Source organism: Corapipo altera, unplaced genomic scaffold (genome assembly GCF_003945725.1).
Source record: "Corapipo altera isolate COAL_440 unplaced genomic scaffold, ASM394572v1 23, whole genome shotgun sequence".
NCBI classification, from domain to species: Eukaryota; Metazoa; Chordata; class Aves; order Passeriformes; family Pipridae; genus Corapipo; species Corapipo altera.
Window position 1 is genome coordinate 16,648,534 of NW_020884878.1, and position 25,138 is coordinate 16,673,671.

General features: G+C 39.7%; 1 protein-coding gene and 1 long non-coding RNA gene across 22 annotated transcripts in view; one reads left to right on the top strand and one right to left on the bottom strand.

Annotated features, from left to right (window-relative positions):
- The window catches only part of LOC113944818, a 14,065-nt gene extending 12,278 nt beyond the window's left edge, over nt 1–1,787 (top strand). For both annotated transcript variants that reach the window (XR_003526822.1, XR_003526826.1), the window contains one exon: nt 411–1,787. This is a non-coding gene — a long non-coding RNA (uncharacterized LOC113944818). The remainder of the gene's footprint in view (nt 1–410) is intronic.
- The window catches only part of NRXN3 (neurexin 3), a 1,012,014-nt gene that overhangs the window by 398,530 nt on the left and 588,346 nt on the right, over nt 1–25,138 (bottom strand). The window lies entirely within an intron of this gene.

Below are 25,138 nucleotides of genomic sequence, written 5' to 3' on the forward strand. Positions count from 1 at the left end.
TTTTCCTTTTCCTTTTCCTTTTCCTTTTCCTTTTCCTTTTCCTTTTCTTTTTTCCAAGTTGTTTACCCTAGATTTACACTCCTAGTCCAGAAAGCAGAGGTTTGGCTACATTATCTCTACTTAAACTATAGCCCAAAACAAGACAAAAGATAAAATATAAAACACTACCCAAAAAACCCTTAGCACTAACTTGTGATCACATCACAATGAGACACATTTGCACATGTTATTTCCTGGCTACCTAGAGTAGTCTTGGAAAAAGAGAAACAGCCTTTTTTTCCCCTTCCAAAAAAAGCAAATCAGAGCATTTAAATTACCATAATAATACAAATTTTGGTCCAGATAAAATTTGAAGGAATAAGGAAGTGTGCCTAGATAAGAATTTCCTTTTCTTTTTTTTGTTTTTACAGAATAGAAAGGTAAAGAAGGATGGATATTTGCCCTTGATGACACTTGAGTGCTTTGACAGTGACATAACACTTCACATACATCTCTATTTTATATATTGAAGAGAGACAGCTCATCAGATACACAAACTATAAATCTAAACTGTAAATTCTTCCTATCCAGATGTCTGTAACACACACCAAAAAAATTATATGAAAAAAAATTATTTCTGTCCTCTTCTGTGCTCTTTGCTTATTAAAATGTAAAATTTGAGACATTTGATTGAGTTGTTAGGTTCTTAACACACTGAATATCTTTTGTTACAACAAAGTGAACTCCCTAAAAATTTTAACTCAAAGCCAACAGGTAAGGTTCAGCTGGAAGGGACTCTGACACCGACTCCCTGTACAACCTTAAGGAAATCTCTTTTTTCTTGTGTTCCTCCACTGAGAGCTATTAGAGTCAATTCATTAATGTGCACAAATGTGATTTAAGACCATCAGACAGAAAATATTAAAGGAAAACCACTGTCATCATAGATTTACATTAAATTATCTTAATAAACTGAATACTATGCTGTCTTTAGTTACAAAGTTAAAAAAAAGGTAGGCAAGCAGAGTCACACTGTCCTATAACTAACATGGCAGGGAGATCTGTGACAGGAGATGTACAGTTTCACAACAACTAAAACTTCAGAGGCTTTCTGCAAAACTACAGGTGAAAGCAATGACATGTTTCATTTAGAGGTTTCCTAATACTGTTTGTCTGGGAAAAAAAAACAACCAAAAACCAGAAGAGAAAGAAGGTAGCAATTACTATTGGGGAAAATATAAAAGATGACTGCTGTGTGTGTGCCAGGCATTGGAGAAAATTACTACTTTGTCTTTACCAGAGAGATGACATTATCCCTACAGCCAAACAGAAGCTACACTGTAAATGCAAAGTTCAGATATATTCAACAAGAAGAGGTGAGAAATCCAACTGGATAGAAACAGAGCCATTCCCAAGTTAATTTGGATAAAGAAGTTTTGCCTACAGTCTAGGCTGCATACAGCAGTTTACCAGTCACTTAGAAGAGGTGGTGGTACCATCCCCATTTTGGAAGCTCTAACAGGTTAGTGATGGGAACCACCCAGGATGACGATGGGAAGCTGAGTGGTCACAAGCACAAGAGAGATAGTTGGCACTGGGCTTTTTGCATGTATTTAAATGAATGATAGCCCTGTGCTGCCAAATGGAGAGACTGTACTTTCCTGTTTGGGAATAGATTCCAGAATTGGAATGGTCTACAATGACCCAGCAGGCATATCCCAAATAAAATGATGGCTTATTGGGTATGTGAGCTTTTCACATTTATGCCTGGATTTCTCTGTATGACTGCTGGCTTGGAGGGAAAGACCCGAAGAGTCAAAAAAAAAAAAAAAAAAAAGGCAGCACAAAAGCCCAAGGGAAATGGGGCAAAACTGTAATGAGAAAAAGGAATAAATAAATGGGAAGTGGTATGTAAGCAGCACTTAAGTCTGTGTGAGGTTAATACCAACCATTTACTCCAAGCTAAATAAATGCTGCCTGGGGACTGAGATTAGAGCAGGCAGCTCAGGGGAGGCAGCAGCTTCTCAAAGCCAGAGCCAGGAGGAAGCTCTGGGAGCTCAGCAGTCTGGTGCACATTTTTGAGCATTAGCCCCATCTGACCAAAGGGAATATGATGTTCACAATAAGGGTGAAAAGTCTCCATGCCCCTACTATGTCTATCTAATGCAGTGCCATCATGCTGCCAGCCTGTGCAGAGATGTAATGTCATTCTGTCATATTACCATCACAGAGTCTCAGAGCAACTGGAGATGTCATGAGCCCTGTCCAAACTGAACATCTTGTGTAGACAACAGCTTGAAATGCCTCTTTCCCACTTTACAGTCCCAGTTTAGAGACAAATAAGGAGACAGTCAAATGCAGATCAAAATCCTCTTTTGAATACTCTGCCTCTTGTAATACTTCTGCTTTTTCAGAAGCAGGTATTGGATAAAACTGCTCAGGCACAGCCTTCAGTCAGAAGTAGGAGCCAAATTATTAATTTACTTCTTCTGATTCTAATTACATTCTACCTCCAGACATGTAATCAGGCTTTTATTCACCTAACTGCTTTATTCTCTAACTAGCAATTCATCTGAAGAGGTTTTCCTGCAGGATTTTCACTGTAAGGATCTTTTTTTTTGTGATAGAGAAGGAATTCACTGCTTCAGTGCAACACTTTTGCTCATTAAAAATAATTTCTCAGCGAGTTTAGTTGCAGTAGCTCTTCAGTCATATTAGAGACCCTGTTGCAGCATTAGTTCCAGAGAACATGCTAAAGATCAGCAGGGAAAATGAAAGGGAAAGAAGGAAACAAGAGGCAGGAAGGACAAGAGAGATTGCTGCAAATTATAAGCAAGCCCAGACATGCTGGTGCTCACTGGGGTATTGATTCAACCAGCCCTTTGAAATGTGTTTGACCATAAAGTCAGTTTGTACCCTCAAAGGAATTTCTCACCTACTCACAAATACAGTTCTCTATGTATTTTCTCTCTTACCTCACTCTCTTCCTGGCTCCCTTCCCCCTTACATCATCCCTGGCTTTTTACCTTTACTACCATGTCTTCTGTGCTCACTAGAGATGCTTTGAAGCTTGCTTTCACAACATAGACTCATTCCTATCTTTAGGGAAATGTGCTACAGAGAGAGCAGGGAAATGTGCTACAGAAAGAGCTGTAGTTTATATCAGCAAATTCGCTAACACAAGCACATCACCCCAGAGAGATGGCATGTTCAGCTGCCAGTGAGTTTACTGCAGCTCCTTTGCTTTTGGAGCAGACAACTCCCTCCTCAGGAAGTTTTGTGTGTGCATGTGTTTTGTGGGGCAGCCCTGCAGCAGCCTGTTCCGTTACAGTATGTAATATTAATTGACAACTTTCAGTGTAGCTCCTGGTTTTCAACTAAGTAAGAGAACTGGCACTGTCTGGAGATGAAGAAAGATTATTTCAAGACACAAAGAATGTTAATCTCCCTTCTTCTGACTTAAGTACAAGCACCAGTCAATAATTATTTCTAATATACCAGGTAAATAATGACTCACATTATTCAGTGAAGCATCAGCTTAGGCAAATACAGAAAGTAGCAGTGTACTACTTTTCATTCAGTGGGCCAATTTCACCTCCAAAGTAAGTCAAAAGCCTTCCTGAAGCTCTTAATCAGTTGAATACAGCTTTGTTTTAATAAAATCAACATAGAGTTCCCTTAGTATAAAAGTGCTAATCACTGCAGGTAATTCATGATTGTACAATGATATCTACTTTTCTTTAAGCAGCAGAACAAGGAGGAGTGTGGTAGCCTCCTGGACACAGGAAAAATAATGTGACTCTTCAGCCTAAGGGAACATATTAAAAGATCAAACAAGAAACTACTGTATTTGTTTAGAGAGGGAATATTGCTCTAACCTAAAGAGTCAATATGCCAGAAACCACCCTGTCTGAGGTGAAACGAGACATAAAGCTACCAGGAGTGTTCTTCAGGGGGGCAACCAGTGCTGCAGAAGGAATTAACTAGTTGTGATTTTGTAGACCTTTTCCATCTTTAGTCTCATTGAAAAGAGCTGTCATGGTCATTGTGGCCATGTAATCTCCTAGGAAGACAAGGGAATATAAATTTGGGCCTCCAGGCTTCAGAGGGTCATGTCAGTGTTAACTACTGACTTCTTTGTACCTCTGCTGCATCTCAGGAGTTCTTTGATTCACTTCTAGCTTCCTGCTTCTGGCACTGGTAGGTGAGAAATGGCCCTTCTACCTGCTTTTAAGCCCTGGGAAAATTCTGCAGTCTGTTTTATCTCTATTATCTGTTCAGCTGGTGTAATTGGGTTGTTTCAGGATGGATGAAGCCAGAACTGAGAAATAGGTTTCCATGAGTTACTGAAAGGAGAAAATGTAAACAAAATCTAAGACTTGAAGTTAAAATCTTAGACACTTCCCTCTCTTCCAAAATCTCATCTGTAACACGTCAGCAAAACAGATGGTGTAGGAGCACAAAAACATATTGAGAGACTGTCCTCCTCAGAGTGGTCCAAAAGTGATGATGATAATGCCTAGAGAGCATCTTTCGCCAAGAAGGGGAAGAAGTAGTTTTTCCATTCAAAAAAAATGGAATTTAAGCAAAGAGAATGTGAAATGAGGAGGCCAGCATCAAACAGCAGAGGCTGAACTGAACTTATAAACAGATTTTCTAGATGTCAGGCTAGTACCCTCTCCCAGAAGGTGTGCTTAATAAAGCACTTAAAAGAAAAATCAGGAAACTGTTATACAGAAAAAACAACTCCACAGAACTGTGGAAAAAAGCCAGAAAGGATGCACTGGAACTTCCTTTTTCTAAACAATTAATGGGACTACTGCTGGCCCTTGTATATGCAAGAATATATGAATACCTGAAGAGAAACAAGCACAAACTGGCAGCACCGGTATAAGAAAAAGCCTCAAAAGCATCTGTCACTCTTACCTCTCCTTTATTGAGTGCAATATGTGGTTTCCAGCGAGACTTGCCAAAAACAAATAAATCACCAGGCCATGGGGTAACCATTGTACACTAGCCCAAATTCAAATTGTCTGACTTTTTTTACCTGAGGCAGCATAGTTAGTATCACAATCATGCTGGCCAGGACTCATCCATCATCACTTAGGCCCTTACATCCCAGAGAGTTAATTAGATTTCCTTCAGAGTCAATGATGGCATTTCCAAGGCTGAATTCACCTGGTGTCATTTAGATGTCCATTTTAGAAAATGGGGAGAGAGATACCAAGTTCACATCCTCCCATGCTGAACCTCCAAATTTGAAATGCATATCAGCAAACAGATAAATACACATCCTTTACTGAACTGACTCTTAGTCAAATAGATAAGAACAGAGGATTGAGACAGATTCACATAAAATTCAAGTAGTAAGAGCTAAAATGAAAGGTTACAGGAAGTCCTCTGTAGGACTTCCCCTTCAAAGGGAAAGCTTGTGTGCCACAAAGACCAGCAATGGTAATATACTCCACTAGACACATTTCCCTGTTTTGATGCATACTGCCAGGAGGAAAATGGTAAGACTCAATACTGTGCTCCACCAGGATGTTTGCTACAAAATTTAGCGTATACACAAGGTGGGTAATGCAATAGGTCAGCATAGAGACTGGTTATTAAGTTCAATTCTGCAAATGACTGCAAATCAAGACTAATTAACTAAAAGTTAAATGACTGCAAATCAAGACTAATTCCAACAAGAGATCATCAGAACTCCAGCACTCAGACTTCAGCCAGTATAAGTTTTAAGCCAGTATTTACTCTGATGGCAGGGGCTTAGTTTGGTAAAAGGAGCTCTTTCTCATGAATTCAATGAAGACAAGGCTGTTAGCAGTGACTAATCAGAACAGTCTCTTAGGAAGAAGGAGAGCTTAATTACCTTAGTGCTCTACTCCGTGACTTTCCTAGACATACCACACACTGAAAGATACGTGACAATGTGGGTGCCAGGGTTTATATCATCATAAGTTTGGGACATCCATACTAGTCATGAGTTTGATTCCTGTTTCCCTCTTTTCTGAAGTGCATTAGCTACTATGGAAACGGTATCATTAGAATGGGCAGGGATTTCTGACACCAAGATGAACCCCATGCTTATGCTAAACGATATATCTTCTATGCAAAGCTCTAGCTAAATCTAACCTTGGCACATTAACTAACCCAGGTCCCTCATACACAATCTGAAGTACATTTCTATACAAAGGAGGTAATTCACAAAAGCTTTGTAGTTTTTTCCTACTCTTTCCCACTTTTGTCTGGTGGTGGACTTCTTGTACCCTATAATGTCATGAAAGCAGCAAACTGCACAACACATAGCTGCAATGATTGGCAATGTGATATTTAGTTAAGGTTGAGGAATACTTCCATGTTCCAGAAAGACTAGAATCCCTCTGCTGAATTACAACCGCAATGTAATTAATTTAATTTTTATGCTTCCTGAAATTCTCCTTTTGAAGATGCTGCAAGAGATGCTACCCCAGTTGTATCAAGAGACATACAGAGAAGCCAGAATTTTACATCCTCATGTTTAACGCTACTTACCAAAAGACTAAGACATAAACACAATGAAAACCTGTCTTTAAAAAAAAAAAGGAATAAGGGAAAAAAAAAGAAAGGCAGTTCTCTTTAATTAAGAGGCCTATCAAATCCCATAAGCTGACTGAAAATTTTTATAGGGGAACAATGAAACAAGAAATTCTCGGCTCAATCAGATCAATGGCTCATCTGTTTCTGTATCTAAACGTGACAACTGCCAAATGTTTCGAACAATTCCCTTTCTGCTACTGCCATTCATTTCACTGCTATTGCACTATAACCTGCACTGTTATATTCCTCTATAACCTGCACTGTTATATTCCTCCCAATGCCAGTCTGCGATCACAGATAGGATGATCAATTTGGAAAAGCTTCAAATGCTCCAAAATATTTACCAGATTTTAGAACACCTGGAAAGCTATGAAATCATAATAAAAACAACAATTATAGTACATATTGCTTTTCCAACAGGAGTGTGCTTGTGATTTATTTAACTTCCCCAGTCTTCAGTAACTACAGAATAAATTCTGAGGTATTATAAGGAAAGCAACTGTCTGGATCTCTCATACAAGCCCAGAAGCGTTTGGAATACCTTTGCTTTAGCAACCAATCCTACACCATTGTGGAGGCCCAACAGACTTGGAAAATCTCAGTGAAGCTTCTAAAACAGGAAGCTTGAAAAATGCAACTAATCGCATTGTCGTACTCAACCCTCAGAATATCATTTTTGCTCTTCTTGCAAGAAGCAGCAAATGCTGTCAGTATCTCATTGAAGAATATGTATGCCCTAGTTTACCAGTTAATTCTGAACAGCAACCTCCTGTGACTGAAGAAGACTTTTTTCCCGCCTGAAATAGTATAGTTGAATTAGATATTAGTAATTCACCCACAGTAAATTAGACTTGATTGATTAAAGTCTACCACTCTGCAGAAATAAAATTAACTTGAAAACATCATGTGGCTATTAACTTTTAACAAACAGCAGTCAGAAAAGTCTGAATGTATAATAACACCTGAACTGCATATTGCAGTTGAGAAACAAGTTGAGGACTTGGGCTCCCCTCTGCAATAAATGGTTGCAATGCTCCATGTTTGGAAAAATAAGGACAGCTAACCACAGCAAAACAGGCATGTGCATGCTTTGCTTTTTTCTTCTTAGCTAGAAAATTTCTAATGATGCCTTTGAAATTGCTAGCAATCTGTCATTCTTTTACAAAGCTGTTCTGACTACTATTTGTTGTCAAGCAGAACCAAAAAGGAGCCTGAGTCTGGTGGGAGTCTTACACATCTTAAGCCTTGCTGGAAGAACACCACTAACAAACTGGGGCTGTGAAGCCCAAAGCCCATGGCAGCTGCACAGCTCTCCCCTGAACACTAGTCAAGGCCAGTGGCTGAGTACTAAGAATTAAAGTCCCCAAAGGACTGTACAAAGGTCAGAGGCACAGCATGCCTGTGCAGCTATGACAGGTGGTTACTACAGCTCCATGTCCACACGAGCAATTCTCATTCACAATTCTCAGCAGATAATTTGTTTACCTGGGACAGGCACATACCTGTTTACCTGGAGGAAGCAATGATACATTCTTCAGGAGACTGGTGATCGAATTACAGTGGTTTTCAACCTTTCAGTTTGTGCACACACAGACATTTTTGAGCCTCTCTTGTAGATCTCTGTGAGGTGATTTTAAGCCAAATGACAATAGGCTTGCTTTACTTAGTTACTTTTTATATCACTTAGATGTAGTCTGCCCACATCTATAAGTCAAGATGTAAAGGCATTCCAGTAGTTATTTTCCACACCCTGCTATCAAATGCACCAACTTAAAATAAAAAGCCAGTTCATCAATCATTTTTTACAATAGCGATCACTGCTGTGAGGACACTTCCATGTTCTGTTAACTTTAATTTCCAACATGAGAAAAATGTGCCATCATGCTCTAGTATTTCCATTGCACTCAGTGGGGCTAAGACAATATTCTGATGCCTGGATGCTGCAGGTTGGCCTTTCAAGATATAATCCTGAATAACCATAGGATGAGTGAATCTACTTCTGCCTGCATCTCTCTGTATCCTATTGCCATGTGGTGCTCATAGGGTTGGGAAGAAAGTCTACAGAGATAATGGTTACAGTTTGCAAGGGCTTCTCTTTGTTTCACTGTCTGAGCTTGTTTGCTGAGGCGGCACTAATTGCAGAACAAGGCTTCAGCTCAAGGGGCCTCACAAGCAGAGATGCTTGCTCCTGAAGCTTAATTCCCTGATTCATGACCTTGGAACAGCAGGGACAGGGGAGAAGAGGGAACACACATATGACAGTTGTTACAGTGAAGATGGCAGAGTGGCCTGAGGGTTCAGGACACAGATCCTGTCCTCAGTTCTATTTTCTACTGGATGTAAGCTGTGGACAGTTCACAAAATCTTTCCTTGGACTTAAGATTGTCTCATAATGGTGATGATCAAATGCTTTGAGATATTTGGAAGACAGAAAATGCAAAAATGTTTTGTAGCATCTCATTATTAAATATAGGACTAGACAAACACCTCTGAATTTTGTTATTATTCAGATAGATAAATATAGAGTTGGTTGCATTGAATCCCTTCTGTGTTTTCCTTCTGTGAATATTATAGCAAGTGACATGCAATGTGGAATGAGAAAAAAAAAAAAGAGGTAAAAAGAACAATTTTAAACTTGTATCAGAAACTGTTCAAAGAAAAAGATTTTTTGATTGTGTTAGCTCATTTGCATTTGAGACTTGACTTGTCTTACAGGAAAAACACAATCTGATTTTACAGTAAAAATAATAGCAATAAAAAAACTAATTATAAAGTCCGCTGAACTCTCCTGTAGCCAAATCTCTGAGTAGCTTCCTCCTATGTGGCATCTGAAGAACCTTCTTTTCTCTTCAAGGATCTAGAGTTCTCCGTACAAGTATAAAAGTAATTCAAATCACACCACGCTTTCACAGGTAACTAAAGATAGGGATGGTAGCAGGAACCACTGCTAAGGTACTAACTGAACAGGAGAATCAAACTCCCAAATCTCAGAGAGAACAGTACTAATGAGGGAGATGAGTGGGACTAACTCTTCCCAGCGAAGGTAGGAGGTATTGTCTCTCCAAAAGGGCAAGTGAAGGACACTTTGTATCACTGATTTAGCCTTCCAGATGCACAAACCCAGAACCACAGAGCCAACAGAAGGCCTTCCTTCCTGCCACCAGAGCATGCAAAAGGCAGCTCCAGCACTGTTATGCCAGCATGACCAAGAGGTCCCACACCCAAGAAGGTCCTGATGGAGTAGAAAAAGGCACAGAAGACTCCATCTCCAAACAAAAGCAGGTCAAACTTCCACATGCTGTTCTTTTGGTTTGGTCCTCTCCAGCTTCATCTATGCTTACGACACATGGGAAATCAGCAATCACATGGCACATGCCCCCTAACTTAATGAATTCTAAGTCCAGCACCTCAGTATCAGTGGTTCCTTAGGTTTTACTGCCTTCTAAAGACAGAGAAGGAGCTAAATTACCTCCCTATGCATCTAACAAAAAAAAAATAAAACAAAGGAAAAAGAAAATTCATGCAGTACATTTTGTCCTTCAGGCAATTAGTAGGGTCAGTCACAAAAAGTAAAACATAAGAAAGGCTGATTTTTGGAGACTTGAGTTGAACCCCAAAATGTCATCGTGCACCTTGGAGGGAGGAACTTTGCTTACTTTTCTCACAAACAAGTTCAGTTTCCCCTACCAGGACTGATGAGAGAATTATACTCATTTCATAGTAAGCAGAAGTCAAATTTCAAAGGAGTTTTACATCAGTAGAGGCAGGTGAGGAGAGGTAAAGATGCTGAAGTGAGATATGTTCAAATAACACAGAAATAATGTCCAGTCTTACATCTTTTTTTTCAGATTTGCTATAAACCTTACAGAAACTAAAATAATAGCAATGGGAATCCAAAGAAAAGAGACTAGGAAAAGAGATACACAAGTACTAAACATTAGGTGGTACACAGTAGCCACTATGATCAAGAGGTTAGAAAGACAGAAGGACTTCTGATTTTATTCCTGGACCTCCCACATCTTTGCCAGTTCATCTTCAGCAAGTCATTTACAAGTCTTCTGTACATCCTATTCATAGTTTTTAAAAGGGACAAAAATACTTTGAGTGCTTCGTACAAAAAGTGCTGTACATGACCAAAGTATTATAATTACTATTAATCCATAGGATTTGCATTTAAAAAAACCCCAAACAAATCCCAAGTCTTTCTTAGAAATAAGGGGTGTAAGACTGGGCTATGATCCTGGAAATGTTCATAATAAGATATTTCTGAGGATATTAATTTATGGATCACTTTTCTCCTATACAGCTGTTGATAGTTGGAGATTGATAGTCTTCACAGAAAAGAGAGAGCCTTGGCAGTAAGCTTCAAGAGCACCTGGCAAAAGAGCACAAATTGCAAGTGCTCCTGAAATGACAGCTTGTTCATTGGGTCACATTGGCATCTCCCCATAACATCTCTCAATTTTTAACTTTTTTTCACTGTATCTTGTTTGATAGAAAGAATTCTTGTAAATACAAACAGAAGCACCTTTACAGCAGTTAGTACTCCCAAATTAAATAACTTCCCTTCCCTCTTATTTACAAAGACAATGTATATTTTTATTTCCTACTGTTTCCATTCTACAACTGCAACCAAGAAAAGTCTGTAGCCTAAACGCGGTCCTGGCATCTGCTGCTGAAGAAAACCAATTTGTCCCTGACATCTGCAGTGACTACCAAATGGCTTTTGCTAAGCATCTTCCAATGTTTACATTATATAAAAATATATAATAATATTATATTATGCAATAGCATATAATAGCATACAATAATGTACCATATAAAATATATAATTATATTACATTAGAAATAAGAGTAATACTACTAACTTCTATTATGGCCTGAGAATCAATTGAAGATGTAACATTATTGCAGGATTTGCACTCAATGATCAATATTGAAGAAAATTCCAGACTCAGAGCTGCTTCCCACAAATAGATAGGATGTCATCTAGACAAGCACATTACACTTATGTATTCTTTCATAAACATATACCAGCAGTGGTACTGGACAAGTGTGGGCTTAGCAAACACACTGGACTGCTCTGGCCACACTGACTGCATGCTCAGAGCTGTTAATGCCAAACACATTGATCACTTTCTGTTCAACATAGATACTGCCTTCATCATTAGAGTTTCCAAGCATTTGAAGTGAAAGACTACTTTCCTCTGTTCTTATATTTTTCTTCTTAATGTAAGGATTTTTTTGAGATACTTGCTAAAGTAGCAATTTACCACAGTTTGAGTGTCCATTATTGTGAAGGTTAGTGTGTTGTGGCCACAGCAGTTTCCCTTGGTTGGAACTGTCACCATAATCTGTACTAGCCCTGTCTGTTGATCATCTCTGCCGGTCATCTAGCAACTTGATTTTAGAATAGCATCTCTTTGGGAAAGCAACCACATCTGGAATATGTTTTACCCAGTGACTAGCATAAGGCAGATGCAATATAATTAAACAAAAAATACTCAAAATTTAACAGAAGCACAAAGCTCTCCACTGGCCACCGCAGTGAGCTTTAAAATCCTAAGTTGACCAGCTTGATGTATGCCATAGGGGAATCCATTTCTCAATAATGAACTTCACATTTCAATGTGAAGAGTTTTGGAGCAAACACTGCTGGTGTTTGCCCACCTAGAAGGTACCAGTCACTTCATTATATAAGGACCAAAGATAAAATTAGCTTGGGAACAATATGTAGCATCTTCTACAGCACAATGACTCACATTCACACGAGACTGTCAAGCTGGAACATAGTTATGGAGAGTGTAAAAACAAGGCTGCAGTAAAAAGTACATCTTCAGATTCTTTTGCTGAGAAATGGAGAAAACTAAAGAGCTAGGGACGTACTAGTGCTCTCCAAACTACTGATTCCACAGGGCACAGAAAACCATGAACCATAGCAGATAGATAATATTACCTCCTTCCCTACACTTTGCAAATCACCAAACAGAAAGAATTCACGGGAAAAAATATTACAAAAGAAAGACTAAATATTCCTAAGAGAAGTCTCAGGAGAACATACTCAGAAGGTGAAACCTCTTCCTGTCAGCTTGCACAGAGACTCCATGCTGCCTTATTCATACATTCCAGCTTAGCAGAGCCTGGAAAACATGGAATTCTGTACAGTTCTACCATTCAGAAAAAGTGTATTGTTCTCATTGTGGTACACACAGAATTAGAGAGGTGAGTAGATAAGTCTGTCTGCAAACATCTGTTTTCCTCCCTCATTTCATCTTCTAATGAAGGAAGCAACATTGCTAATTCTCACTTCAGTGCATTCTCTGTCCAGATCACTGTTGAACAGCCTTGCTCATCTACTCATGAAACCAGAGGAAGGACAGACCATTTTTGGCTTCTTCTCTGGTATTATCAACCCAAGTCCACAACAACTCATTAATCAGAAAATGGTTCTTGAAACCATTGTTGGGTCTTAACTGATGTCAATGACTACAGTAAATATTGTCAGGAAGCACTTCACAACCACTGTCAACATCTCTCAGTGAATATGCTCAGAAGCAGTAACCCAACTACTGTGAAGAGCTGTCAAAATATGTGGCCTGATGCCAGCACCTGACTGCTGCCACCTCAGAGCAGACCTGGCCAAAGCCCCTTCCTGACCACTGTTGATACCACCCAGCCAGGTCACTTGTCCTTATTGGTGATAACATGAAAAAAAATCACAATGCAATTTTGCTTCCATAACAGCTAAACATAATCTCTATAACTGCATCTCACAACCAGTAAGAACATTATTCTGTACCCCGGCCTAAGACAGCAGGGAATCACTGCAAGACATGGGAGTTACAGCACTGCGTACCAATGAACAAGAATTATCCAACAGTTTTGTCCAAGTCTGAACAAGCAGCTAGTAAAAATACCACTACTGAGACATAGTGAATCTTACTGCCATGAGGTTTTCCCTCTGCCACATTCAGGTGAAGCTTCCTTTCTTAAGATTTCTCTTTTCCCTTGCTGTACTTTTTGCTATGATACACTGTAAGTAACGCTTCTCACTCCTTGATTTCAAATAATTATCTCATCTTTACTTAGTCACAAATTAGTCAAGTTGCACATATTTAGTTTGTTCATTTAAATCCACATGCAACTGTTTGGCTCCCTTAGGAGATGCGAAAAGCAAAGAATGCCTTTAGTGAAAGGAGAAAATGACAGATTGTCCCTCAATGTGTGTGTGTATATATATATATACACATACACTGTATGTTCTGGCACATGGTAGGGTGTATTTACTGTATGAGGCCATATGCTTGAAGAATTAGAACAGAGGAAAAAAGCCAGTTTCTGAATGTTGTATGTCTAGTTTACATATTGTCAAATAGATTCTAAATATATGGGAAACACAGTTCATGAGATTCATAAAACATAGGCAGTCATATATAAAGATAAGTGAGTGCTCAGGAGCCAGATTTACAAAGAAAGAAGGTGAAACACTTCTAATCTGTAGGAAGACATATCACTGCTTCTGTTTTTTCAGCTTTTCAAAAAAAGCAAACCTCTCTTAAAAATCTGAGCATGTCAAATATGACAGAAGCATTTTCATAATCCTTGCATCATATGTGGATTTACTGGAGTAAGTTTCCACTTCCAGTGGTGGAATCACTTAGCACCCTAATATACCACATAATATATCACATAATATGAATACATCTATAGTCAACTTGATGCTTTGTGTGCAAGTGTAAACACATTCAATGGATGAAAACACTGAAAGCTAAAAGCCTTTTTCAACCTGACAGAAAACAACATAACAAGAAGAATTAGCTGAATGGTGGAAAATGCAGTAAAATAAATTCTTGTGAGAAAATAGGACTCTAACTTCCAATGAGTTGGAATATGTAGCCTATGCTTGTAATCAGAAGAGATCTAAATATTCAGAAACAGTAACCTACATCAATGCTTTCATATCCTTTGTCGCTTGTTGTTTTCTTGGGTTTGAGGCTTCTTTCATTCCTTTCTTATGTTATTATGAGGCAGAAATAGCCATGTTTTGTGACATTTCCTCCCTTCCACCAGAGTTTAAGCTAAAAGAGAAGAGACTAGTTCTTCGATAGCAACAGCCAAAGGCAATGGCCACAATTAATGCACTTGTGTATATTTGTCCATGTCAAGGTGAACTCATCATTAAACCAAAGACTTGGGACAACGGGTGTCCTGAGGAAGTACTACACAGGAAATGGATCTCCTCTTTAGGTGTTTCAGGTGTATAGAGAATTAGACATCCTCTTTTCAACTTACGCAGCATTGTCTTTGGAACCTCCTAACACACTGAATTAAATAGCACCATTGTGAAATGACCAGCTCTCTGATTTTGCAAAGTTATTCTATTAATTAAACAGCTGTGAATAATTCATGTTACTAGAGAACAATTAAATTCATTTTAGTCTAGCAAATTATGTCAATAAAGGACTTGACTGCACATCAAATTGTGATCTTCAAAAATGTCCCCAAACCACAGATGCTTTAATAAGTGAACTTAAAACCAATGATCTTCATAAAGAACAGATTAGTTCTGGTTCTTTCATGGAAGCCCATTCTTACATCATGATAGCACAAGGGATCAATTATACAATTTATTCTATTATACTTCAATTAACTGTTGCCTACAGAATCTCTCCAGTTTTGACAGGCCTCATTTCCCATTCCAGACTAGCCACTAAACCTTTGTGAAACCTAAAATCTCTTCCCATTTCTGTACCTCAGTTTCCCTTCCTTTCAAATATGAGGATGACGACATTTGTATCTACCTCAAAGGAATTCTGAGGTTTAATTCTCAGATGACTTGAAATCATCTGAGCTGTGATATGTGGGTAGAAACTATGAATTATTAGCAGATGTTGCTGTTACAGTGACAACTCCTTACATTTTAAAATCTCACATTTTTGTGTGAAAGAAAAAAGAAACACCTCTTGGTTTCTACAGCAGACCTTAGATTGTGATTTTATTTTGACCTTCAAGATTCTTTTAGATTTATTGTGCAGAAAAAGAAGATTGAGAGCAAGGGCTGGAGAAGCATCTGAAAATCACAGAGAACCTCTTCTCAGTCTTTCTTCTTAATAGCCTCTTCCGACCTGCAGCACTGACCTCTATTAACCATCATTATGGCACTTTGCCCCACTGGTTAGGAAAGGTTTTCTCCTAGTGTGCTGAGCAAGTACAGTCTCCAGCCACCACAGGCAGGACTTGATGCATAATGGGAAACAAACAGCAAAAATGACAGGACAAAAAGGACTTTGACAGAGAAAGATTGATGTTGGCAAATGGAGAAGTGTCACAAAGCTGACCTCATGCTTGCCAAATTCCAAAGCCACATTTGTCATCTGTGGCACTTTCTCCCTGGTGCAAGCTGCTTGTCAGTGGGACTAGTTCAAGTGTTCAGCAGGTGAGGAGGTGTGGATGTGAAGAAGTGAAGACATCATTCTTCATTACTCACTTCAGAAAGGGGGAAAAGAAAATAAGAAAGTCAACCACAGCACAGTCTTGATTAATTACCAGGTTTGTCGGTGACAGTGAAAACCAGAGGAGGGTGAATTTTATTGCTATATACACACAGAGCAAATACAACTTCCCTGAGAACCATCCGTTCAATGAGGCAAGCATTAGCATCTGGATCACAAAGGCCTGCAGGCTGAAAACACAGACCAGCAAAGCCATCCAGCCCCTTTTTGCTCTGCATTGCTGCTCTAGGCCTCAGATCTTTCTGATGGGCAAATCTCAAGGACTGGCAGTAGCTTTGGCCTTCCAGTAACCAATATGTTGCATAGGCAGTTACAAATATGCATGCTGCATGTACAGACTGTGAGAACAATTCTGTTGTGTAAAACTGAAATGGTTGCACAGGATTTAAATACTTCCAAAGTGCAAATCACATGAAATTGTGATTTTTTTCTTTTATCTTTCTGATATCTACCCTAACTGTAGATGAAGATTCCGTTTGAAAATTCTGCCTTTATTGCGAAAGTGGCCAATATCTGATCTCTCCTTGTATTCTATTGAAAATAATTTAGAGTGCAATTATGCTAGGAAAGCAGCTCAGTTAAAAAGCCATTATGGGTCTCATATCATGTACACTTAGTGTTCAAGAAAAAATGCTGCTTTTTCCTTCCCTAATTGCCAACCTTGTAAACTCAGCCTGTGATCTGAAGTTTGCACCCTTCCAGCTCATATATCATCTGAAATAAAGAATTCACTTCTGGACTTTGCAATCAATTCTATAAAAACACGTAAGCCATGAAGACGATATATCTTTCTTCTCTAAAAGTTCTGCTGACTTTATTTAAAGTGAAAATACTTCAAATGCATCTTGATTTCTATGTCCTGCAGTTTTAATTCTGCATTCACAAAGGGTTAAAAATTGTGCCTATTATTATTAGAGCAAATGGGCTTAAGATCATATTCCAACAGGTTTCAATCACTATGGTAGCTACTGGAAACCGCTTGTCCCATGTTCATTAGTAGTAAAATGCTTTCAACAGTGCTTGAGTGGGGATTAGACCAACTGATGACAATCATTGTTAAATTACAGGTCACTTTCCCAATACATACTAAGTATGAATCTTTGCAGTACCCAGAATAAATACTCTGACACAGAGGATCTGGACTGTGAACAATGTATTTACACAGTCCCTTAAAGAAGGAAGATTTTCTGAGCTTAAAGGCAGGTATTCCAAGGTCCTAATAGGTGTAGGAGTCTAAAAAAGCATACTTACCAAAGTGGCCTCTCCTAATCTCCTCCCACCCTGTCATCTCCACCTGAGGAGTTAGGCACAAGGACATCCAAAAAGCAAACTATGCAAACATTCAGCACAGCTAAGCTGGTAGTATTTCTGAGTGCACACAGGAGCAGAATAGGAGACCTCTTAGTAAAATTTCACCAGAAAATGCAGATACGTACGGTGCCCTAGGCAGCTATGCTGCCTAAACAGAGGTTTCGGTATTATTTAAGCTGCACTTTAAATCACAAAGTGCTTTTGTGAATACTGACCACAACTTTTTGCCACTGAGACTTCCTACCAGCCTGTTAGCAGCGTATTTCACACTCTTCAATGTATGTATCCTCTCAAAATATGAAGGACACAACTAAGGCCTACAGTATGACCAGAAAAGAAAGAAGCAGATGGAGGAGTATCTTTCAGAAGGCCATGAACCAGCTGTATCCAAGCTGTATCAGAGTCAGAAGCAGCACATCTGGAAAGTGCTGTGTCCCTGATAAGAGGCAGATATCAACAGTTATATATGGATAACACAACACTGCTGTGAGGAGAACAACATATATCTCTGCATGGATCTGTTCTACACATTACAGAGACACCACTCATGTGGAACTGGGCCAATGCACCCTGCACCGCGCAGCACTGTCACTGCACAAGGTCACTTTACTCCTCTACACAAAGTATGGGAAATATGAAAAACCTAAACTCCTAAAAATGGCATCACTTTCATCTCCCTTCTCCCCCTGCCCTGATTATCATGTTAAAAATGGTCCCATCTCTTCAAAACATAAACACTGTCACCTTCAAAGCACACGTGTTTTCTCAGTAAAAATGAGTCACTTTCTAAGTAAAGGTAAACTCTCTTCAGAAGCTTTGTACATCTTTTCATGAAAATCTGCAATACTTATTTTATCAGGGTTTCTCATGAAGCAGGTGGAGCAAAATCCAGAGAAGGAAAACTGTAAAGATTTGTGCCTTTTAAATTTCTTTTAATTTCACCTTCTTCTAAATTGCAGCTCACCATGTAGAAAATATATACTACTACTCGGGCCTGTCTTTTCCTTGACACACTTTATTCATTGATCCCACGTAATGAAAGCCAACTTGAAAGAGTGTTCTACTTTGCATCCGTTTTTCACGTTCACTGGCTCTCAGCATCCCTCACTGCCGCTGGTGCCTCAGTACAGCTCCACAGATCTGTCCCCTCCCCCCATCATTTCCACTCTGAAAACACCCAAATCTGCTCTCAAGCAAAGAAAAAGAAATGTACCTCCAAATGCCTAATGGTCTTTCCCCTTCACCCCTTCTTCCTTCCAGGTAAGCCTCCAAGTTATAGCCACTATCCTTCTTCCTGGCCTGACAATGAAGCCTGACAACACTTTCGCTCAATCATCTTAAGCTGTCAGTCATTATGAGTGACATGCCAACTCACAGCTTGAACATATTACACCCACAGGAATCCCACCACTGTCTAGGCTACACAGTGATAGCTTCTGACCAAATGCTCTAAACCAGGCCTGGGCAAAGGGTCTGAGGCAGAAGAGCACAACAGATGTGTCACCACCAGGTTGGCACTCTCCTATACCCTGTGGCGATCTCATAGCTCCACAGCAACAGCAGGAATGAGATTAAGATCACAAGACTGCTGAGACAGAAACTGTATATTTTATTATGTGCAAATTTAACACACTGTATGACACATCTTTATCTTTGTGCCTGAACTAATAGAGAATCTCCATCAACGGAGAGAAGTTATGACACAGCTGAGAGACTCTGATTCAAGCTGCTAAAGGAACCCATATACAAACGTACAGTTCATCAGACAAGGAAAGACCTTCCTACCTCTTGTCCCAGTGCTCAAACCAACTGTTTTAAATGTTGGAAAACACTTTTAGTTCTTCCCTATTATTCTTCCATATTTGCAGCTAATAATACAGTCACTATTGAAAGTGGGAAGTGAAAATTGCCTAAGAAACTAAAAACACTATGTTGTTTCAATTGCCCAAACATGAACCCGAAATACCAGAAAAGGTACAAGAAAGACCTTCCACTTTAAAAATCTACTGAGTACCTAGATGATAGTGGTAAACTGAAAGAAAAAGGTAAAGAAGTTCTTAATAAATGATCAGGGGATATTATTCTTAGTCCTGGAACTTAAACAGGATGATGCCTCCATACCATGCTGTCCTGTGACTCTTCCATGCCAAGCAGGCATAAACTCTCAGTGCTCTTTGCACTGGGTGAAAAACTCCAGGGAACACAGCCTGAAAGAGAAATGCATCCCCTACGTTCAGTACCCACAAAAGCAACATCAAAGTCTTGTCATTTAATGTGTGCTCAGATGTTTATCCCCACTCTGCTTAGGTCGCTAAAAAGTATGGATCAGATGCTTAATGTTTTTAACAGCCACCTAACACTAGAATCAATACTGCCAAACACCATGGGTTGTCTCTCATTAATGCTCTTACATCAGTGATGTCCCTGATTTAACATACTTTTAATGGTTTTGAACATTTGATCTATACACTTCACTTGCCTAAACAGAAAGAAACAAACATCTCTTGACACACTGTAAGAAATGTGTATGGGCTATGAAACTAGAGAAAAAGCACAGTATAAATACTGGGGCAGCAGCTGCACACCACAGTCATGCTCATCACTCATCACTGGACTTAGCTCTTTAATTAACAGACAAAATTTCACCATTCCAGCAGATAAGTTGTAGTGACAGTTAGGAAATGCATGGTGCTCTTGCAGAAAGCAGAGAATGAGAAAGAAAGCAAGGAAGAGAGCAACTTTTGTGGGTTTTCTCATGTTTAAGGAGTAGTTTGGAGTGCTATAAATGTGTAGAGTTCTGATTTTTCATCTTTGGGGATTGTGCTACAAAGGCTTGGACCTGTCTTCTTTAGGGTTTGTGCAAAATCCACTCCACTCCTGTCCTCCAGTCCTAATGCTGTATCCCACCGTGTGGAAGTATTTCTGCTGGACATCACAGGGTGGTAAACTACATAGGATACTCAGAAGCCTCCTGTGATAAGCTCATGGCGTGACTACATAAGACAAGCACTCATGGGCAGATGGATTGTCCCACTGTAAACACTAAAAGGGATCCACAGAAAAAACATCCCCCTCAGATCCAGCCCCTTCAGAACTATTCAGTAGCTGTTGTTTATATTCTCTACAGGTATCTGCATGTGTATATATTAACAGATATATATCCACACACACAAAGATATATACTCTCTACTCAACAACTTCCAGAAACTAATTACAGCCTTGACAGGGTGGGTCTTGCATCCTGATAAATTGCATTGCCACAACCCATATATAATCCACAGAAATGTATCTTCAGATTCCTATGCTTGTGGTCACAGCTCAGTGAAAAGCACTCTCTCCTGAAGGATGACAAACAGCATCCTCACATTTTTTAGAGTTTTGCTCTTATGACTGCATCCTAGCAGCTTATCATGTTTTTCCACAGCTGGGGTCTCCAAGGAAATTCCTTAGCACCTGGTTACTGCTGGATTTTAGATTTCACTGTGATAGAGACCAGCTCTGCACTTCCACAGGGGCTCTGCTCTCTGCCTTAATATGCAGCACAAACATTGCTCTATGGAACTCAGGAGGGCAGATGACAATGCATTGCTCTCCCTGCAGCTTGGCCTACCCATCACCTTACCTTAGCTCAATAATTTTGTTCTGGGCTTACTGTGGCTGCCTCTATATAAATACAACTTCTACCTTCCACCTTTGCTTCAGGCACTATTCAGACGATATAATATTCCCTTCCCTGTGGAATATGGGGGAACAGGAATGTGGCAGCTCCTTGTCTCTAGGAGAATTGTGCATCACACTCAGAAATCACATGGGGATTTGTCCTAACTTATTATCATCTGTAACTCAGCTGATACTTCTGTTCAGTCTTTGATTCTGCCAGCCTCATTTGTTTCCACTACACGGACACATGCATATCTACCTCTCCCTCAAGAAAAGAAGAATACAAGAAAGAGGTGGTAGAGAGGAAGAGGAGGAAGGCAGCGCACGTATTTTCTGTAATAGCATGAGGAAGATGTGCGGGGGATGGAGTAGGGCTAGAGCTATCATCCAGTAATCACAGCTCAGGGAGAAAAGCTTGCACTGCAAGGCGTGAAACATCTTTGGAATGTGATTTTTACTTGATAACCAGATTGTCTTTTATATTCTCTTCCTTTCCACAGTTTTCTCTTGCCAACCTATAGCACATAGGAGTATTTTCCTTCTATTACTAGAGGGGAGTTTATCTCCTGTTCTAGCAATGAAATAAAACACATAAATAAACACATTAAAAAAAAATTCACAAAGAAGAACACTCTTAAAATCCCACTAGAATAGCTCAAGAAAGCAGCTAACACAAATTGAATCAAATAGGAGACAGATATGGAGGGCTTCTGGTCTCTTCTTGTGGATTTGCTGTATGGTCATTTTCTGTAGTAAAAGTCCTTGGGAGAGTTTGCAGACTGCTGCTCTCCAGATTTTGGAAGGGAAAATTTTGCACACCTGTATTTCTTACTTGTGTAATGACCCTCACTCATTTTTAATGTATGAAAGCCTGTAGTATCAGTATCAAATGCACTGTGCAAGGAAGTGTGCTGTGGCAAAAAGGGGTCTTTAAAGAGTCAGTTCAGAGGGCAAGTGTAGAAAACCTAACAATACAAGGCAGCAGTACATTACAATGCTACACTATGGTAGCTCAGCCACTATCTCACCAAAGGGTGGGGAAGGAAGAGAAAACCCTGCTGCTGTTCACATGAATGACAAACATGGTCTTGTAGCATGGGGCCTGGGCTTGCAGTTAGGACATGTGGTCTTACTCCCAGCCATGCCTCTTCTCTCCAATGGAGTACCCGTCACACTACACTACTACTCTGAAGGTGAATTTCTCCATCTGTATAATGGGCATTTATTGGCTCTCTTCCATGAAACACAAAGATCCACAGAAAATTGACAGATAACTGTTAATTATTGTTAAAAATATGATTCTGTCCTAACTCCTTCAGACACACTAGTAGCATCTTAGAAAATGAACAGCACAATCTCAGTAACGATGATCATCCCAGCAGCACTGGTATGTTCAGCCCTGTATAAATCGGGCCTGGCAGCTTGAAGAGTTGCAAGGAAGGCAATATTATGTCTCTAGAGGACCGGACAAGTGCTGACAGCTCACCAAGGCTTCCTCTGCACAGACACTAAGCAGCTTTCTGCAAATGCTCAAGCTCCCGTGAGAGGACAGAACAGTGGGAAGAGAGGAAAGGAAAAACATCTTAACATTTTGCAAACTTTTGTCCTCTTTTTTTTTTTTACTTCTGTTGCTGTTCCATCTCCCTCCCCAGCTCCTTTTTATTACAAATTAAATAATTACCGGGCTGTAGCCCAAAACACTGAAGATTTCACATCTTGTTTGGTCTAATTATATCAGTCGGCCTGACAAAATGGTTTCATCAATGGAATTGCCTTGCAAGAGCTCCGGCTAATCAATTCTTTGACACTTAATTAAGAACTCTGCTGGTCTGTGAGGATTCAGGGAAGGGGGGGAGCAGGGATGTCGGGCGATAGAATGTCTGGATATGCAATGTAGAGCGCAGGTTGTTAAAACCCCTGGCACAAATGGACCTCTACTTCCTCCACTGTCCCTGCTTTAATATTACCTCACACTTTATCTGTCTCTCTCACCACTTGCTTCAGTTGGGTTTTTTAATTACTTTAATCTCAGCCCTGCCACCAGTAATGGCTTCAAAACACCTCTAGGGCCTTAGATTTACTTTCAGACAGATGTTTCCAAAGCAGGCAGCAGCAGATAGGCTTGAAGCATAACACTTAAAGCTGAAAGTGCATCAGACCTCAAATGCTAACCAGACTGAGGTTCAGGCAGCGTTTGGAGAGGAGAACTGAACAGTGATAAGTCATGCTGCCACAGTGAGAGGAACCCAGAGCGGGTGTACTTCCCCTGAGCCAGCACCCACCCTCCTAGTGCGCACACTGCTTCCAGGTCTTTGCCAGTTGCAGGACCATGGTTTTCTTTTGAAAATCAAATTGCTACCAAGCAATCTGGGGATCACCCAGCAGTACAAATTGAGATCTAGGTCTGCAGCAAGCAGATGGTTGCTTTTCTTTTGAATGATCAATGCACACAATCCAGACCTTATGTTGGTTTTCATGGTTATATGGGCTTTCATCTGGCTAAGAGAGAACAGATAATGACCATTTTGGCATAAAGTTAGAAAAGAACAAACAGAGAGTATCTGATCTAGGTTAAATATTGCCATTTGCTGCAAAGTTAACCTCCAAACATTTTTCTTAATAGGTCTATACCAGCAATTTAAGTTTAACCTGGATCAGTATATTTGGTGGCAGTGTGTTTTGATCTGGCCCCACACCTGTGAGCTACTTAAAAACTGTATCACTGGCCTTTTTAGCTACCAACGTGCTTGCAACAAACGTGGGTAGAGCCCTCCCCAAATCTTCGTTCGCGAAGCCCAGCCATGACCTGACCTGTCCTGATTTCAGAAAGAAAAGTGGCATTTATAAACAAAATCAAATTAGTAAAAAACCAACCAACCAAACAAAAACAAACACCACCACCACCACCCTAAAACCCAACAAACTGGCAAAAAATCCTGGAATCTGCCCGGATAAAAGTTAGTTTATCAATGTTTGAAGGAAACACATGGTAAATGCGCTCAATCTCATTTCACATGCTAAAGCTACATCACAAAGCTACCTATGAAGCCCGAGCTTGCTGCTTGCATTCTCATCAAATGCCAGAGGTTAGCAATACCAGAGGTAAGCAAGAGATGGGATACTTTTAGCTTGACCATACATTAGCCAGATTTTCATTAAAATGCTTGGTTACACTGCAGATTCAGAGTCTCAGGTTCAATTCCAGTAGTCGCAAAGACTGATTATTAGGAGTTAGAAGGCCACATCCTTTACTGCAGAGAACGTAACCAGCAACAGGCTCTTCACAACATTAACACATTCGGAACTTTGACACAGAGAACTCTGTGAGCAGTTAATACCATTTCATTCTAACCTCTCTAAATTTTGGAGTTTAGCTCTAAGAACTTTGGCTGAAAACAAACTCTTAAAATGTCTTGACCTTTTGAAATTTAGGACTGAAATTTAAAAATTCTCTTTCAGGTTCATCCAATAATCAGATGCATAATAGGAAAGGAATTAACCAAAGATGTAACTGGAAGTGACAAAGTGCATTTTGCACACACTTTCTCTACATCTGAAAGACATTAACTAGTAACTGTAAACTCCTCTAATTGTCTGGCCCATTCCTAGTTTGGAAAGCCTCAAGAGTCCAAACAGAACCAAAATAACATTAAAAAAAAATATCCCATTTTTATGTGCAACTTGTCTAACTTTTATCAGTACTAGATGGCAAGACTGGCACACGTAGGAGACTCCCTGAATCCATGGTCCCAAATGGGATAGCAAATTGGTAACAGTGGATTCAATATATACACTCAAGTTTTGGCCATTTTGAAAGACTGCAGAGAAGCCAGGCACACTGTGCAGAACCAAACGTGGAGGAAAGCATTAGGCATCTTTAGTTCTCAGTTTCCAAGAAGGTTAACATCATCTAAGCAGCATCAAGAAAAGAGAAGTTAATTTTCTTTTTGTGAGCATTTGTCGCTGTCCTTCTCCCAGTGTTGATACAGTCATTGCAAACAAAACCCTTTCCCCTTGAATTTACTGCCACCAGGATATACTTTTTTGTATCCCCTTCTCTCACTATTCTTTAGCTTTCAAATTCTTTTTTTCCCCAA